This window comes from Meleagris gallopavo, chromosome Z, assembly GCF_000146605.3.
Source record: "Meleagris gallopavo isolate NT-WF06-2002-E0010 breed Aviagen turkey brand Nicholas breeding stock chromosome Z, Turkey_5.1, whole genome shotgun sequence".
NCBI lineage: Eukaryota > Metazoa > Chordata > Aves > Galliformes > Phasianidae > Meleagris > Meleagris gallopavo.
In genome coordinates this window covers 6,901,122-6,918,026 of record NC_015041.2, presented here as the reverse complement: position 1 = coordinate 6,918,026, position 16,905 = coordinate 6,901,122, and the positions used below count along the sequence as shown (strand labels likewise).

The 16,905-nt window shown below is 38.8% G+C and overlaps 1 protein-coding gene and 1 long non-coding RNA gene across 6 annotated transcripts in view; both read left to right on the top strand.

Annotated features, from left to right (window-relative positions):
• LOC104914770 overlaps positions 1-6,904 on the top strand; it is a 12,520-nt gene extending 5,616 nt beyond the window's left edge. The window contains exon 3 of the long non-coding RNA XR_004162156.1: positions 6,764-6,904. This is a non-coding gene — a long non-coding RNA (uncharacterized LOC104914770). The remainder of the gene's footprint in view (positions 1-6,763) is intronic.
• The window catches only part of UBAP2 (ubiquitin associated protein 2), a 583,216-nt gene that overhangs the window by 35,436 nt on the left and 530,875 nt on the right, over positions 1-16,905 (top strand). The window lies entirely within an intron of this gene.

Below are 16,905 nucleotides of genomic sequence, written 5' to 3'. Positions count from 1 at the left end.
TTTAAACAAGTCTCCAAGTAAGTAATGCAGAGTATCATTCAATCTGAGTGTTTGTTGCAGAGAATGACTGGGCCATAATATTGTTCTGCTATCAGATTCTTTGTTGGAAATAGAAGATGCTGTAGTTCCCTTTCATTAGATGTTACTTAGGAGACTTTGGAAGGGAAAATGACATGAAGTTTTACTTTCTTTATTTATCTTCATTAACTGATCTGATCCTTCTTTTTATTTGTTTATTTATTTATTTAACTTTTTGGTGGGGAGTGAACCCAGAGAAACAGGTGAAGAGATTTGCAAATACTGTTGGTTCTTCACCACTGAATATAGGAGCGATGGAGTAAACTGTGTATAATGTGTATTGACTGGGCCAATATTATATTTCCATAGGCTAAAAATAGGAGAACCTGAGTAGCTGGAAATAAAGGTGTTGCTTTCCTTCCATATCAAGAAGTAGAGTATGTGTGTGGCTGGGCCAGCGTCAGGAACCTCTATTGTCTTCCCAACCCAAGATGGTGATTAGGTTGACAGTTCAGGATGAGCTTGTGTCATGGGCAGTGATGGAAGAGATTATCTCTTTGACTTTTGTGGTATTTAGAGAAGGTTAGCTTCAGAAAAGTCATTTCTGTAAAAGAGGATGAGAAATGAAATCTTTCCATGGCAGACAGCAAGAACTTGCATTTAACTTTCCCTTCAGGTGCTAGGAAGGGACCTTTCTTTAAGTATTTCTTGGCAGAGAACTATGCAACTGTATTTCAAAAGTGAACTTGCTGTTATCCCTTCCTTACAGGATACCCATTGATCGCTGCTTCTTTAAGAGAATTCCTATTGTCTGTAAATTACGTTTATATGTGGACAAGAACAGGCTTCTTTTCTTTTGAGTCCATATCAACAACTCTGTTCTGGTCTTCAGTATAGTATAGTAGGATTGCCAAGAGGGAAATAACATGCAGTTATTCTTTCTGGGCCTCTTTATTTCTTAAAGCTTTGTTACAGTTGATGCTAAGTGCAGATAACTAATGCATCTGGCAAGTCTTTGCAAACATGGGGTTTATAAATAGTTAGCACAGGCAGCAAAACTTTATTCTTTCTTGTGTGTGGAAATCTACCAAATTGCTATCTAAAATCATGTTCTTCTGGCAGAATGGCAGCAGAAGATGAGAACAATAATTCTGTAGGAAATTTATGGCTGAAACATCAGGCGGAGTCCTCTGATCTTTAGGATGCTGCACTATTTGGCTGTCCAGAATCACTGTTGACTTTTGTCCTCTGTCAGCAGTGAAACAAGGCAGACTTTGCTGTTCTTTATTCTTTTTCCTTCTTTGGCACTCTGGAGATTACCTTTGTAGTATGAAAAAAGAAATCCTGAATAGAAGCCAGTTAGGATTTTCTGATGTTTAGTATGACTGGTATGTTTTTTAAAAAAATAAATAAATAAATTTGGGAGTACAGATTATTCCTTCTGAAGTTTCTGTGTAAGAGCACTCATTGCCTCAGAAGTGAATATTTGTGAGGAACTGATGAGGACGAAGGTGTTTATTGGATACACTTGGCAGATTTTTGATGAATACTGGAATAATCGCCATTATGTAAGAAAATGTAAAATGTTATCTGTTAAGCAGAAACACTAGGCTAATAGCAAAGATTGATATTATGAGATTAGAAGGTTTTCTTAATGGTATTATTTAACCTTCATGACTGACACCTGCTCTGCTAATGAAAAGCATACACTGTTCATTGCCAGAACCACATCTCTTTTTAGAGGTGCCCTGGATTTGTGACCAACCTTTTCATCTCTCTGGTCACTTGTTTCTCCCAAAACAATGTTTCTGTTCTTGTAGCGCCTGTTCTTTCTGTTTTTCCCTTTATCTCCCTTTTTATAACAGTTGCTTAAAAATACTAATCTGTAAGATTAGGTTTGTTTTAATCTCATGATGAGAAATGATTAATTTCTGCAGCTCTAGGGTGTGTTCTTCCCTAATTACAGGCTTACCGAGTGGATTGCAGAATAGCAATTTCAAGCAACTACTTAGTTGGTTATAAGTAAGGTAGTTAAGAATACACAGTTGCCTCTTCCCTTAGCTTTGTGAATGGAAGAGCTGTAGATGACAATTGGAAGTGTGTATGTTGGGTTTTGCTGGTACTTGCACTGACTGCTGGACTCTCCCAGCAATCTTATTTTCACAGAGCATACAGATAGTACAGGTTTTTATCTCCTGTGGTGTTCTGCCAGTGATGGAGATCTATTCCTGGCCATGAATATTCTTCCTATTTAGTATAGGATAAGTTAAGATGAGACTGTAATCCTCCCAGCATCCATAAACTGAGGTTCAGCATTATTGGCTTAGGGCAGTACAGATATGGAAAAATCAGCACTTTTCTTTAAGAACTTTTGACTCTTGTAAACTCTTCTCCCTTTCCAAGCAGTAATAAAAGTTGTGAAGTTGTTTAGACAAGTCTTCACTTGAGGGAAATGCACTGAATTCATCCGAAGCTGACATCAATCTTTTCCCCATGCTTTTTCCTCATGCTCTTGTTACTGTACTTCCCTAGCAATAAAATCTGGACTCGTTGCACATGTATGGTAGTCATAACATCATGAGACAGTGTCCTGCAGCCTTTTCCCAACCCTGTCGTTGCAATAGATCATTGATAGAGTAGTTGTGATGAGAGGATAAAAGGGCAGCTATGGTTGTGTGGTGTTCACACAGATGTCTGCAGTCTTCTTTTTCACACCTTCTTGTCCAGAGTCAAGAAAAAATGCTTGCTTGAGGCTGCCTCAGGAAGAGAATTGAAACTGCAAATGATTTGTTCAGGTTGTGGAAGTGAATATTTAACTTCAGAAGGGTTCTTGGAAGTCAGATGGTATTGTGGTGTTGGGCCTGTCCCAAAGCTTCATCAATAGATTGTGTCTTGCAGGGCCTGCCACGCTGCCATGATGATTGATTTGTGTCTTGATTTTTCTGACTTTCTGGAGTCTAGATTTCTTGCCCAAGGAGGCTTGAACAAAAGATCAAAGAAAGCATTCTGATAAACCTGCTTTTTATGTTGGTAATGCTTTCTGTTACTCTTTGATTTTATTTTTTTTGGTTGGGGGGGAGGTGTCTTCTTTGTAAAAATGCAGCTGTGTTGAATATGACTTTGGTGCGGACTTGTAGGGGTTTTTCATAATCTTAGAAGAGTTTGTTGTAGGGTACCAATATTTAGTTGGTGGTTTTAGACACTAAAATAGTGGTTGCCATTCTATTTACCAGTCTGGTGCTGATGTCTGCAGTCATGTCTCTGCTTTTGGACTAGGCTTGCTGTACAACAAAACCTGGATATTTAGGATGATTTTCCTTTTAAATTGTTGTTTCTTCCAACTTCTAAGTGTAGTTACTGGCTGAGATTTGTGTATCTTAGTGTGTGAGACATTCAACATAGTTGAAGTGGAGTTCTGTTAAATATTGATTATGTTTTCTGTTTTCCATTTCATTTATGTAAAGGCAGTCTTCCTGTGGAGCTAGTGGATTATTACAAACCTTTTATTTTTCAGTGTTATAAACAAGTGTATCCTTGGGGTTATGAGACTGTGGTTACTTTACACAAGTTTTGGGAATTCTGATCTCTTACGCTTTGTTCTGCCTTTCTGGTAGTCTTCTGGAGGTCTGTTTTGCTTCATGTAATCTGTTCCTTCCAAATACAGCTGTTTTGGCTGCTTGCTTTGGTTTTAGTATGTTTACAAGGTCAAGTACTAGCTTGGAATAAGGGACTTTTGCCCTGAGACGGACCTTGGTCCATCCAGAAACATCTGCTTATCTGAATATCTTTTTAAATCTTTATTAAACAGATTTTTAATTAAAAGTTGTTTTCCTCTACTCTCAAATCTTCTTTTCTCATTTGATCTACAGTAAAAATTAAGTTCATCAGTTATGACATCCTCCTCATTGCTATGACAACTGCTTTGCGAGCAAGGAGATGTTCCTGTTCAGATCCATCTCATTAATTTTATTAATAATATTCCACTTAGTGCTCGACATCCTAGTCACTGTGGTAATTAGCAGGCAGTGGCTATCTGCCTCCTTTCAGCCTGCTGCTTTGCACCTCGCAGCTGTGTGGCTGTGAGCTGTGCGCACAGCCGGTGTGGGATGGTGGGACATTTCTCCTCGCTGCACTGCCAGCAGCAGACAAAGCCCTTCAGCTGCTTGGGGCCTTGCTGCGGCTGCTGTCAGCAATGCTTTTAAGACAACGGATTCATGTCTGAAATAGATTGTAGCATGACCTTATTGGCTTGAAGGGAACTTCAGGCTGAGGGTGTGTTTGTTTCCGTGCTTGTCTGAAGCAAGTCCATGCTGCTCTGGAAGAGAGGCTCTCACCTTTGCTGTTTTTCTGCTTCAGACCTGTTGTCGTGTGATTCTGCTCACAATGCTGTGTGGTCAGTGAGATTAGGATCTTGCCTAAAGATCCCATGATACCATAGTACTATCTGGCTCCATTCTGACCGGCAGGCAGATCTTGCTCCATAGCATCATTCCCAAGGAGCGTTTCATGTGCTTTCATTTTTCCTTAAAAGATCCTTTCCTCGTGGAAGAACAGTCACAGCATAAACAGCTGTGGTATAGAGTGGTACAGAGGTACCGTACTGTGTGTTAGGAAAGGCAGAACAGGCCCAATCCTTTCCGAGATCCCCATGTTGCCTGGCTTTCACAGGTGTGTACCATAGCCAGACAGATAATTTAAGAACAGAAACTTTGTCTTAGCATGTGTACTCCAGTCACACCCAAAGCTTGAATCTCAATATTTTGAGGAGCTTTGTTTAGTGAAAGTAGAGAAATTAGCATGTGAAATGTGTGTCAGAATTTTTAGGTACCAAAATCTATGTAAACACAACTTTAATTCAGAAATGATGAACAGATGTAGACCCAGCAGTGCTCCAATTCTTCAGCATATCTTAGTGGATTCTAGACGGTCATAGTTTGAACTATTAGCTTCTCTTTCAGACAAGTTTCTATTCTCTGCTTTATTCTCTCTTTAGGGCTTGTAATCACCTGATTGAAATTGTTTTAAAATATCCATCAGTTCATCGCAGAACAAAGCCAATCCTCGGACAAAACCAAAGGTCATTATTAGCATATATAAAATTGAGTTAGGGTTAAGGCACTGGAATTTCAGTCAGCATAGTTTACAATGGATTTTAATGCAGTGAAAGTAATGCTTAGTGTTCTGTGCACATTCTAAGTTTAGTGCTTAGTCTCAGTGAACAACCATGACCAGAGAGCGTGGTAACACAGTAGTTGCTCAGCTGTCTTCATGACTGCTTCACATTTTGCTTTCCATGGATCATTTTGCCAGAGCTTGAGTTACTTCTGACTGTATTTGGCTGCTAGGATGTTAAAGCGTAGTGCTCTGAAAGCATGTTTGTTTAAGAGTTTAAAAGACAATTAAGTTAGACTACATTAAGAGACTGCAAAACAAATTGGCTTTGGTGAATGTATTTATAAAACTGGAGAAACACTGTGTCCCAGTTCTGATCATACTATGGCTGGTTCCTGGTAAAAGCAGGCATTTTCTTGTTAAATATATAAGAGTTTGTGGAAATGTGTATCAGGCACAGAGCCTGAGGTAGCTTTAATAGTCACATAAAACAGTTCAATGTTGGGTTCAATTTTGGACAACAAAAAAAATATTTCTAAATTGAAGATTGTAATGACGTTAACTGTCTTTATTTTTTAGGTGAGGCTTCTGAGTTTCACAGATCAGAAACATCTCATTGCATCTTCAGTTTTTGAGCACATATTGCTTGTAAAAGCTAGTGACCAGTTTGATATTGAACACATCCTTGTCTGTATAATCACAAGTATTTGCTTGTTTTTAATTTTAGTGTTATTTTGCACTGAGCTCAGCCTTGGGCTTGTGCTGAAGCTACTTGCCCTGGCAGGTTGTGTACTGAGACACATTCTTGCACCAAAGCAGTAGTGAAAAGTCTTTGCTGCAGTGTTGCACATCTCCTGCCCGGGTGGCAGCAAATATACATTGTCTTCTCTATATTTGCAGTTTTGCTTCCCAGTGTTGCAGGGATGGAAAACAATCAATTGACGATGAATATTCTGAGTGCTGTTTTCAGTTATCATACCTACCAAAAATGTTTTTTCATCCATCAGTTTTGTGCTAGGTGTTGTACAAACATGGGGGAATAATAAATTTCTTGTTTCAAAGATTATGATTCTAAAGACCAAATGAATTTAAGTAAAAGCTGATTCCACAGACTAGATTTAAAGGCAAGAATCATCATTTCTCTTTCAAGTGAGGGGTGATGAGTAGATGTTGGCTGCAACCTCTTTATATGTGTGGGAAAGAGATGTAATGATAGGGAACTGTCTGGTTTGTGAAAGTGATTGTTTAATTAGTGTTCTGAATGGGTATGAGTGTGCTTAAATTCCAGGCATCAAAACGGGGGGAGATATTGCAAAAATTTAGAGAGTTACACAGCTGAAACTGCAATTTCAACAGAGCAGCAGAGAGAAAAGTCTAAGAGTTGTAGGTGTTGTCTGAAACTACAGATCTACACAGGTCCCAGTCAGCTGATAAGAAAGCTTTTTATCCCTTAATTTCCCTTCTACTATAAAGACTGTGATAAATCCAACAGTAGTGTTTTTGAGCTGCTTTCACAGGAATCTTTGTATAGAATTCCTGTTAAAGGCAAATAAAGCTGCAGCTACTGCATCGTATGTTACCTGGGTATTGAATCATTGCCACTTAACTCACACTCTTTTTTTTTCTCTTTCAGATTTTCTATTTTGTACATACACTGTTTTGTATATACTGTATATGATGACTTCGGTGGGCAGTGAACGTACCCGGGGCACTCGGGACAAAACGCAAATTTCAACCACGCAGCCAATACAACAACAGAAACAAGTAGTACAGGTATGTGCTACTGTACAATAATCTTTGACTTGAAAGTGTGTACTGATATGTGCTTTCGAAAATCAGTAAAAACTAAGAAAATAAATTACAGTCTTATTTTGGAAGAGTATTTGATATCTCTCTTTAAATGTGTAGTAATCCACCACAGCATTCAATTGTTCCTGTATTCTTGTCTCTAAATGAGTTTGTGTTTTTCAGCAATATTTTCATCAGTGAGGAATTCTATGCTTATGCGTGTGTCAAGATTTTTATCCTCTGACCTCAGCGTCTTCAGGTTTTAGCTCTTCCATATGTTAGCCTCATGGTGCTAGAAGATTCCTGGTTCTTACAGGCATTTGGGTGGGTGGGAAAGTCTTTACTAGATACATGCTGTGTTCTAGAGCATGATTCAGCAGATCTGTAAGTCACAAAATACTATATTTCTTGTGCAGCGCCTTCACACAAAGTGAGATGATGAAGATTGTCTACCAGTATTTTGAGGATCTGTGAGATTAGCTCATTGTCTTGATTTCCAGCAACGAAATAGTTAAGTTGTGCGCTTGTCTGGGTTACAGAGAGTGCAAAATTTCTCTGCTTCTGGCAACTCATTATTCTCTTGTCAGGTACTTCTCCAAAATTGGATTCAGTTCAAGAATTGCCTCAGTTCTTTGCTGGCAAAGAGTGTATCAGTCTAGAGGTGCTCCCTTGGGAAGTAGTCTCTTTTATTGTTTTCCAGACTGATCTTTAACACAAAGATACTTCCTTCCTGTTTTATACAGTATTAATTATGTGAGCTCAAGCCCTCGTCTCCTTTCATTGCAGTGTTTTGCTTATTGGTGATTCATGCTAATGTGTGGATTTAGAAAGTGACTTTCAAATAGATGAAGCTGAATTTGTTTTGTTCTGTTATAATTTAGAGTGCTGTGGGATCTTCTCAACCAAACAGAAGCGCATGAAATAAATGCGTAGACGGAGACAAGCATCTTAGAGGAGTTATAGGCCCAGAAGTGTAGGGACCAGATTAGGAAAGCCAAGGCACACCTAGAGCTAAACTTGACTGGGAATCTAAGATACAACAAGATGGGTTTCTCCAGATACATAAGGTAACAAAGGAAGATAAATCACCTCTGAGTGAGTTGAGGTCTTGACTCTGGCTGACATGGAGGAAGCTGGGATACTTTACTGTTTGTCGTAGTCTTCACTGTTAGTTGCCCATTCCTGAGAAAACTGGCAGATGAAGTGGCTGAGCTACTATCTGAAAACTTGTGGTGATTAGGTGAAGTCCTCAGTGACTGGAAAAAGGAAAGCAACCTCTGTCTCTACAAAGGATGAAAAGGAAGATCTAGGATACAACAAGCTAGCCAGCCTCACCTCTGTGCCTGGAAAGAACAATGAAGCACATTCTCCTGGAAATTGTATTAAGGCACATGGAAAGCATTGAGGTGACTGTGGGTGGTTAGCATGGTCTCACAAATCGTACCCAACTAACCTGTGTGGTGGCCAAGGGAAGAACAGTGAACGTAATCTGCCTTGACATGAGCAAAGCTTCCGATGTGTTCCCACACAGCATCCTTGTCTCTAAATTGGAAACGTGGATTTTATGTAGTATTCAATGGATAAGGAATTGGCTGTATGGCTACATTCAGAATTGTGGTCAAAGGGTTGATGTACAGCTGGAGATAAGTGATATACTTACAGTGTCCATGCTGGGACTGGTACTGTTTAATGTCTTAATGACACTAGTGATGGATTTGAGTGCACCCTCAGGAAATTTGTGCATGATGCCAAGTTGAAGGGTGCAATTGTTACTCTACAGGGAAGGGATGCCAGCCAGAGCATCCTTGACAGGGCTAAGAGGTAAGCCTGTGCAAACGTTACAGGGCCAAGTGCAAGCTGCTGTATTGTGTTGAAGCAATAGCAAACATCAGTGCAGACTGAGGAGTGACTGGATGGACTGCAGCCCTAGGGAGAAGATCTTGAGCTTGTTGGTTGATGAGAGAATCAACATGAGGTTGTAGTTTTGCCCAAAAAGTCAGTCATATCCTGGGCTATATCAAAAAGAGCATGGCCAGCAGGGCAAGGAAGATGATTATCCCCTTCTACTCAGCATTTCTAAGACCCTGTCTGCTGAGCTGCATTCTGCTTTGGAAGTCCCAGCTCAAGAAGGGCATAGAGACCACAGGGGCTGATCAGAAGGCTGGAGCACCTCTTCTATGAATACAGTCTGAGAGAGCTGGGCTTGTTCAGACCAGTTGTTCAGTAGGCTCTGGGGAGACATTATAGAGGCTTTCCAATGCCTTGAAAAGTCTACTGGAAAGCTGGAACGAACTTTTTATCTGAAAGTTTAATGATGGGACGAGGGATAATACATTCAAAGTGAAAGAGGGGAAATTTAGATTAGATATATGAAAGAAATTCTTTCCTACGGGTATGGTGAGGCACAGGAGCAGTTCGCCCAGAGAAGTGGATGTTCCATCCCCAGAGCAGTTCATGGACTGGGCCCTAGACAGCATGATAATATTCTGTGATTCTTTGAAATGATGATTTCTCCTTTATTTTTTTGACATATACAAGACCAGTTTTGGGCAGATGGGAGCAAGTCTAGTAAAGAAGTGACTGAAAGATCAGAGATGATTGAATTAGTTTAGGCAATTAAGAGGTGATCAAGAGAGCTAGGTTTGTTCAGCCCTAAGAGGAAAGGCAAGGTTTATTCGGATGTCTTTTTTGAAGGTGTGGAAAAGGTAAAGGCTGAGTCTTATCAGAGAGGTCTGATGGCTTGAGCTGGAACACTGGGAATTCCAGCTGTTAAAAGGAAGAGGGAGGAAAAAAGACTGCCTTCACAGTTAACAAATACTGAAATAAGAATTAAAGAGGTGGTGAGATCTCTGTTTGGCCCCAGGCAACTTCTCTGATGGAACCTGCCCTCATTCGAAGTTTGCACGAGTATTATTGGAGGACCTTTCCAAGTGGTGTGATTCAGAGGTTTGGTCTCACTGCATGTGTTATGGGTTTTATCCATTTATTCTTTCTATTTGCATAACAAATACTTGTTTGCTCAGTTCAATAGAAAAGATGATAATCAAATTTAAGCAACTGGCTTTACTGTATGTTATTATTATTTAGAAATCAGATGAACTTTCTTACTTAGTCAAACTTGAGAGATCAACAGAAAGATGCTTTGTTTTACTGTTTAATCACTACTGATTATTTTCTCTGATTCTAGAAGAACTTTGCTCTCCGAAATGGAAATTTCTTTATTGTCGTATCCTATTATCATATTTTAAGAAGTTACGTTGCAGATATTTTCTGCATCTGGATAATAAATACAACATTTTATTATAAGATCTGGGCCTACTATTGTCACTTAATTTTGTGTTTTGTACATTTCTGTTTTCTGAGAGTAAGTTGTTGGTTCAAAATATTGTGTGCTAGCACTGCAAAGATCGTCTATCTTGAAAGGCTGAGTAAAGTTTCACACTATTTTATAGGACATTAAAATATTACTTATAAAGATGGTGTATTAAAAAATGAAGAACAACAAGTTAGTGGGGAAAAAACAAAAACAAAACAACAACCCAAACTTGTGAGAATGATCTGGTGTTTGTGTAATAAAAACATCTTTGTTTTTCTTTAGAATCTTGAGTACTGTATGGAGGTAGTCCATTGGCATAAATATTGGTGATTTTCTAAGCTGTCTTCTTACACAGGAAAAAATATGATACTGTCACATTTTATATTGTTATTAAATTGGTATGTTTTGGTCATCTGATGGGGACTTTAGATTAATTTTTAATTTTTTAACGGCTTCCTGTTTTTGGTCAAATATGTGGTCATGTCTATACAGAAATTACATTGTCTGAATTTTTCTGCTTTGGATGTCTATAAAAGAAATGTCTTGTTTAAAAATTGTGATGGGCCCAAGGAAACTGAAGTCAGAGGAAGAGGATGTGTCAGCAAGGCCTAAGTCCTGAAACTGGTGGACATCTACTTTTTGTTTGCTGTTACTCACCTGGCAGACCCCAATAAAGGGTTTTTTTGCACAGAGCACCCTGCTAACTGCTTTCATGAAGGTGCACTGTGCTCTGGGAAATACAAGGTGTGGAGCTGGGAATTCCACAGTGGTCTCTCATTTGTGTTACCAGTTGAGGTATGAAGCTGTCTGCATGATACTTTGGAAATGTGAAGTAGCACAGAGTGCTTAACTCTGTTACAAACACTAATTGTCTTGGAACATTGCCTCTCAGCATGGCAAATGTCACTTCCCTCAAGGAACTGAGACAGCTGCAGTAACTTCTCAGCAAATAAGCAGCTGATGGTGTATGGTGGAGTAATTTTTAGACTCTTCTCAGCATTTGCACTTGGCGACCTTCTCCAGAGCTTGTATTTGTGGTAAACTCCACCAGCGATGCAATTTGAGGCTGGTGAGTCAAACTCTTGAGGCTCAGAACTTCATGTTGGTATTCTCTGAAGTGAGGTTCAACCAGCTGCTCAAGATGAATCCTTTTATTCAAGAGTTTCAGTGGATGAAGTGGTCCCTTTTTTAATGAAGAAATATTTTGCAGCACCTTGAACTGCATTTTGGGTACTAGCCCTCTTCAATATCTGCCTTCCGTAGCAAATATTTTCTGTTTGAGAGAAACCAAATTAGGTCCAGGATCATGCAGCATACAGTTATCTTTGTTATTTTCATGTGAATGCAGTTCCAGTGGACTCCAAATTCCACACTGTGAAGAGTAGCCTTATGTGAGGGGGCATTAATGGTGTTGAGTAGCTTTGTTTGTGGGGCATCCTGTGCATAGTAGGATTTATAGTGCATTACTGCATCCATCTGTTTTAGTCTAACAACTTCTGGAGAAGTTGTGGATATATTTTTGTAGTCCAGAAATGTTTCAGAGGCACCAAATATTTCATAAACAGCAAGATCCTTTAGCAGTTTCCAGAAGCCAGAATTAGTGCAGTTGTTCATAGGCAGAATCTGGAGGTGCAACCCTGTCTTTTAAGTTTTCATAAATCTATAGTCACATTTGGAGAGTCAAGGGAAGGTGATGGGAGCAGGAATCATCAGAGAGGAGGTTAATTTAGAAAAATACCATTGCTGCTTTTTTATGATAAAAATGACTCTGGAGCGATAAATACTGTATAAAATTAAAAGTAATAATATCAAAACAAACTTGTGTAATAAATTCTGCTACATAATTGTCTTATCCATGTAGTGACTTCTAGTTTTGGTACAAACATCAGAACCACATGTTGAAATTGCTTCTGTTCCAATAAACTTTTTAACTGTAAAATAGACATAGAGAAGAAAATGTTAATCACTTCTCCATAGCTCTTTTGTATTTACTGCATATATTCTTTCTGCGAATCTGGAGAGAATAATAGTGATTCTAGGAGATACTGTTAAAAAATGTTACACTTTGTGAACTTTATTGAATGCTTGCATTTTTCAGGCAACAGCAGAACAGATTCGCCTTGCTCAGATGATCTACGATAAGAATGATGCAGATTTTGAAGATAAAGTGAAACAAGTATGTTTCTTACGGTACAGAGTTTTTATGCCCTGCAAATGAGATGTTCCTAAGATGGCTTACATTTTGGAGCTAGGGTAGCTAATTATTTCTTAGATGAAGGCATTTTCAGAATAATATACATTTAATTAGGAATAGGTGCTCTTACTGCACTGTAAGATTCTGCTTGTAAGACATTGTGGTTGTAATAACACTGGCTGTATAGTTATACTGGTGCATTTCCTTTGTAAACAAGGCTTTTAGCTAAAACTCATCTGTGCCAGTATTTTTTCCAAACTCTGTCTCTAGTATGGTTCTGATGCTTAGTTGTCTCAGAATTAGTGAGTGCATTCAGTTTGTCTGCATGTACATGCACGTGGGAAAAACGGATCACCTATGTAAACTGAGTCTGCTAAATCACCATCTGTTTTTCAGGAAAAATGAAAATCTAATATTAGTGAAAGGTGAATTAAAGTAGTGTGGGGTTTTTGTCTTTTAAAATCTGACCTCCTAGGCTTGTGTGTGCATTCAAGTGAAATATCACACTGTTTCCTCTGTTATGCTGAGCATTGGCTTTATGCATTCAAGCTTCTGTTGCACAGTTGTAGCTGAGTATTGAGGACTCGGTTATACCTGTTTGGCTCAGTGCATTTGTTGTTTTACTTTGTGAGCACATCACGGTTCATGTAGAATGTAGGAACACATCTAGAACAAGAGTTATTGTGAATGCATTGTTGCAGCAGGTGGGGGCACACTTCTTAATTTCCTTTCCTTTCTGAAGCCTCCTATAAGGCACTGTTAACTGCTTTTTGTTTTTCTTTTCCATAAAGTTGTTCATTGCTATGCCAAGAGTGAAGTCCTGTAGATCCTAAAGCCTAACGACCCTGAAAAGTGCCTGTAGCTCTGCTGATCAGAAGAAGGCTAAGAATTAAATTCTTTGTAGGAGTTGTACAAAATCTTAATTGTGCATGTTGGTTTCTATCATGTGTTGTTGTTTTTTTTTCTCTTGATGTGTAAAGGTACTGGATACCCCATGACAGATCTTGTTTATATCTGTCCCAGGCTACTCAGGATGCACGTTACAGGTTCCACAAAGCAAAATTCAGTACCAGCTCTCCTTGAGCAGCCATCACTTAGCCCATTTGTGTGGCTTTATGCTAAAGTAGATCAAAGGAGCTGATCTAATTGAAAAAGTTAACTTCTCTGGATGTTTTCCCAGATGGATCTGGATTCTACACCATGATTTACTTTATGGCTGTGCTTACGCAATGGGGTCAAATGGTGAGGGAGAATGATACTGGAGCTGTCTTAGCCTCTTAATGTTTTTACATTGATATATAGTTATCTTGGGTATAACAGCATTTGCTGAAAGCATGAAGTATAAAGGAAAAAAATAAAGTGAAGGGATGCTTAATTGGTTGTTACTTAAACTTGTCTCTTATCTAAGTCATAAGCAGGTCTATACAAGGTAGATACCCTTATTTAGGATTTTAAATTTCTCAGTAGCTGCGCACATTTTTGGAATCTGTGGTGGTACTCTTACTTGATGATGATAATTTGAATATTTTAACGTGTGTAACTTTTACTGCCAGCTTATGGAAGTGACGGGGAAAAACCAGGATGAGTGCATAGTGGCACTACATGATTGCAATGGGGATATGAACAGAGCAATCAACATCCTGCTGGAAGGAAGTTCAGACACGGTAAGGTTTTATTTCAGTATTCAACTAATCTTTTTGCTTGCTGTACCTTTCTACTTTGAGATAAGTGATTGGGAAAATCCTACTAAGAATCTTTAAATTTATATGTCTCCACTGAAGTTCCTCTGGAAGAAACGAAGAGGACCAAAGCCACTTCTGTCTTGTAGGCTGAGCCTTGAAAAAGTCACGGGTTTTCTGCTTTTGTCCTGCAGTCTTCCATCTTTTGTTTAGGTGTATTTGTGTTCTTTGGAATGTGTTTTTGTTTTATGCTGGCCTGTTTGAAGCACCTCCACAATCATGAGGCGTGAGACTTAGTCGGTACTGTGTTTGCCACAATCTACAAAGCTCGAAAGGTAGGGAGGTACCTGAAGACCTGTAATTCTTGTTGAAATGCACTGTGGGTTTCGAGGTCTGTATCTGAAAGATGAGTAGAAAGCTAATAATAGCAAGAGAGGATACAGCAAGTAATTCTTTTGTTACTGTGTTGCTCATCTGTCTGACTTCATTGGGAAACAAAGAGGAATCTGAGCTGTGTGTGGCAACAATGTCACCTCTTGTTGCCATGCAACAGTAAGTTTTCAGGAAACTGCTTGAGGGTTTTGCTGGAGGGGCTTCTTCCGATTTATCTGAAATAAAATCCAGTTTACTATCTCATGTACATCAGGAGAGAAATCTGAACTTCCCTTATGTTGAATGTTGACTACTTCCTGTGATTTATCAGGGTGTGCTTACTGCTTGTGAGGAAGCTTTACTTTGTGCTCCTCAGATCCAGGTCATGTGCCATTCTAACCAAAGGAACTTTCTATTCTATCCTCTTTCATTTGTAAGAGTCATATAATGCACAGCAGTGTGTAATGCTGAGAGTGTGAGTAAGCTGATAGTAGAAGAGACCACCTCACCTTGATTATCCCAATCTTAGTAACGTGCTGTCTTTTTTGTCTTCTCTTGTATTTGTAATATTCTAGTTGAAAATAGTTTTTTGATTGGAAAAAAAAATGTTAAATGTTTTCTTACCTAGCAAATTGTTAAAAGTGATGATGACATGGGATAAACTTTCTGAATTCATTTATCAATAGGATACAATAACTTCACTTAGTCCCTCTGAACACATTGCTCTCTGTAGAAGAAATGCAGCTCACAAAGAAATACAGAGAGCTCAGTGAGAAAGAGTGAAAAGATATTAATTAGCAAGCTCTACATCAGTGTGTGAAGTCATTTATTATTCTTTGTAGAATTATGGACCTACAACTTGAAATGGTTTGTTGCAGAGCCATTGTACTCCAGAACAGTTACACTATAATAGAAGGTTGGAATCAGAGGTGGTACTTGTTCTGAGTACAGATTGCCAAATGTGTTTTGAACTTTACTTAGTGCACTGTAATTTTTTTTTTTTCCTTCATTCAGTAGATGTATCTATGCAGTTTGAGGAATTAGAAGAGAAAGGAGTGATAGACAGTGTCTATTTATAAATTCTGTGGTACACTGCCAAACTGTATTTTTTTTAAACTGTGATCCTTAAAGCTTTGTAGTCTGTTGTAGTGAAGAGTTTTCTCTTGGAATGGTTGTGATTGTCTGGATTTGGATGTACAGAGGGAGAGTAGAGGATGGCATATTTCTTTGCCTAAGACATTTAACTTTCTACAGGAGCAAAAACCATTTTATGCCCAACTATATTTTAGTTGCTGAGGCTTTTTAAGGTAGTTTAAAGGGGATGAGATGAGCAAGAGGGAACTTGTGCTATATATTTCCAAGGGTAAAATCCACAGCTGTAATTTGGATTGCACAAGGCATCCTCGGCTGGAAGTATAATCAGTTAATTCCTAATGAAAGCATGATTGTCTATGATGTGTACCCATGCACAGAGACCACGTCATTCCCAACTTCTCAGATTTCTTTAAAATTATATTGATTTTTTTCCCTGTATAAATAGGAATAAAAGAATTTCAAACCCCAAAGATCTTGTGGTTATTGGAAATCTTTATTTGTGGGAAAGCGTGAAAATCCGATGCTTCCATTGTTGTCATTTTACTGATACTTTTCAAGTCTTATAAAGCTTTATTAAAAAGACTCCACTTTTACATATGATTTGCAGAATCATTCAGTTTTGGAAATTTCTTAAAATGATTAAAAGTCTTTTGGCACTGTACTCAGTAGAGAAATAATAGTGCATTCTGAACCATCTTGATTTGCTTCTTCAGATGTCAGTGCAGTTACATAATTCTCTTTTGAAAGATCTCTAAAACTTCTGGTGTGTCCTAGTGTGTAATGTACTTGCACAGGCTATGGCAGGTGAAATCACACACACACAGAATTGCAGGGGACTTGAAAGATCAAGTCCATCCCCTTGCAGAAGAAAGCTCGCTAGAATGGTCGCATGGGTAGATGTCCAGATGGGTCTTGTGTATCTCCAAAGAAGGAGGCTCTGCAACCTCTCTGGGCAGCCTGTTCCAGAGCTCCATCACCCTTGTAGTAAGGAAGTTACTCTGTATGCTTGTACAGAAATTCTTATGTTTAAATTTTAGGCCACTGCTCCTTGTCCTGTCACTAACCACCACTGACAAGAGCCTGGCCTCATACAGTAGTTACTAGAGGAGGCTGAGTTTTCTGTCTCACAAACAACAGTATTGCTCAATCGAGCTGTTTTGTCCTTCTAATCTACAGCATCTGTGCTTCACCTTAGTTGGTTTATGCAGTGTAGATGTATATATTGGGTATGAAATTGAGTAGTGATTTCAGCCTTTTTTCTCACGTACGCTTCTTCAAAAAATAAGCCTGTCCAGAGAGTTTGTGGATGCCCCATCCCTGAAGGTGTTCAG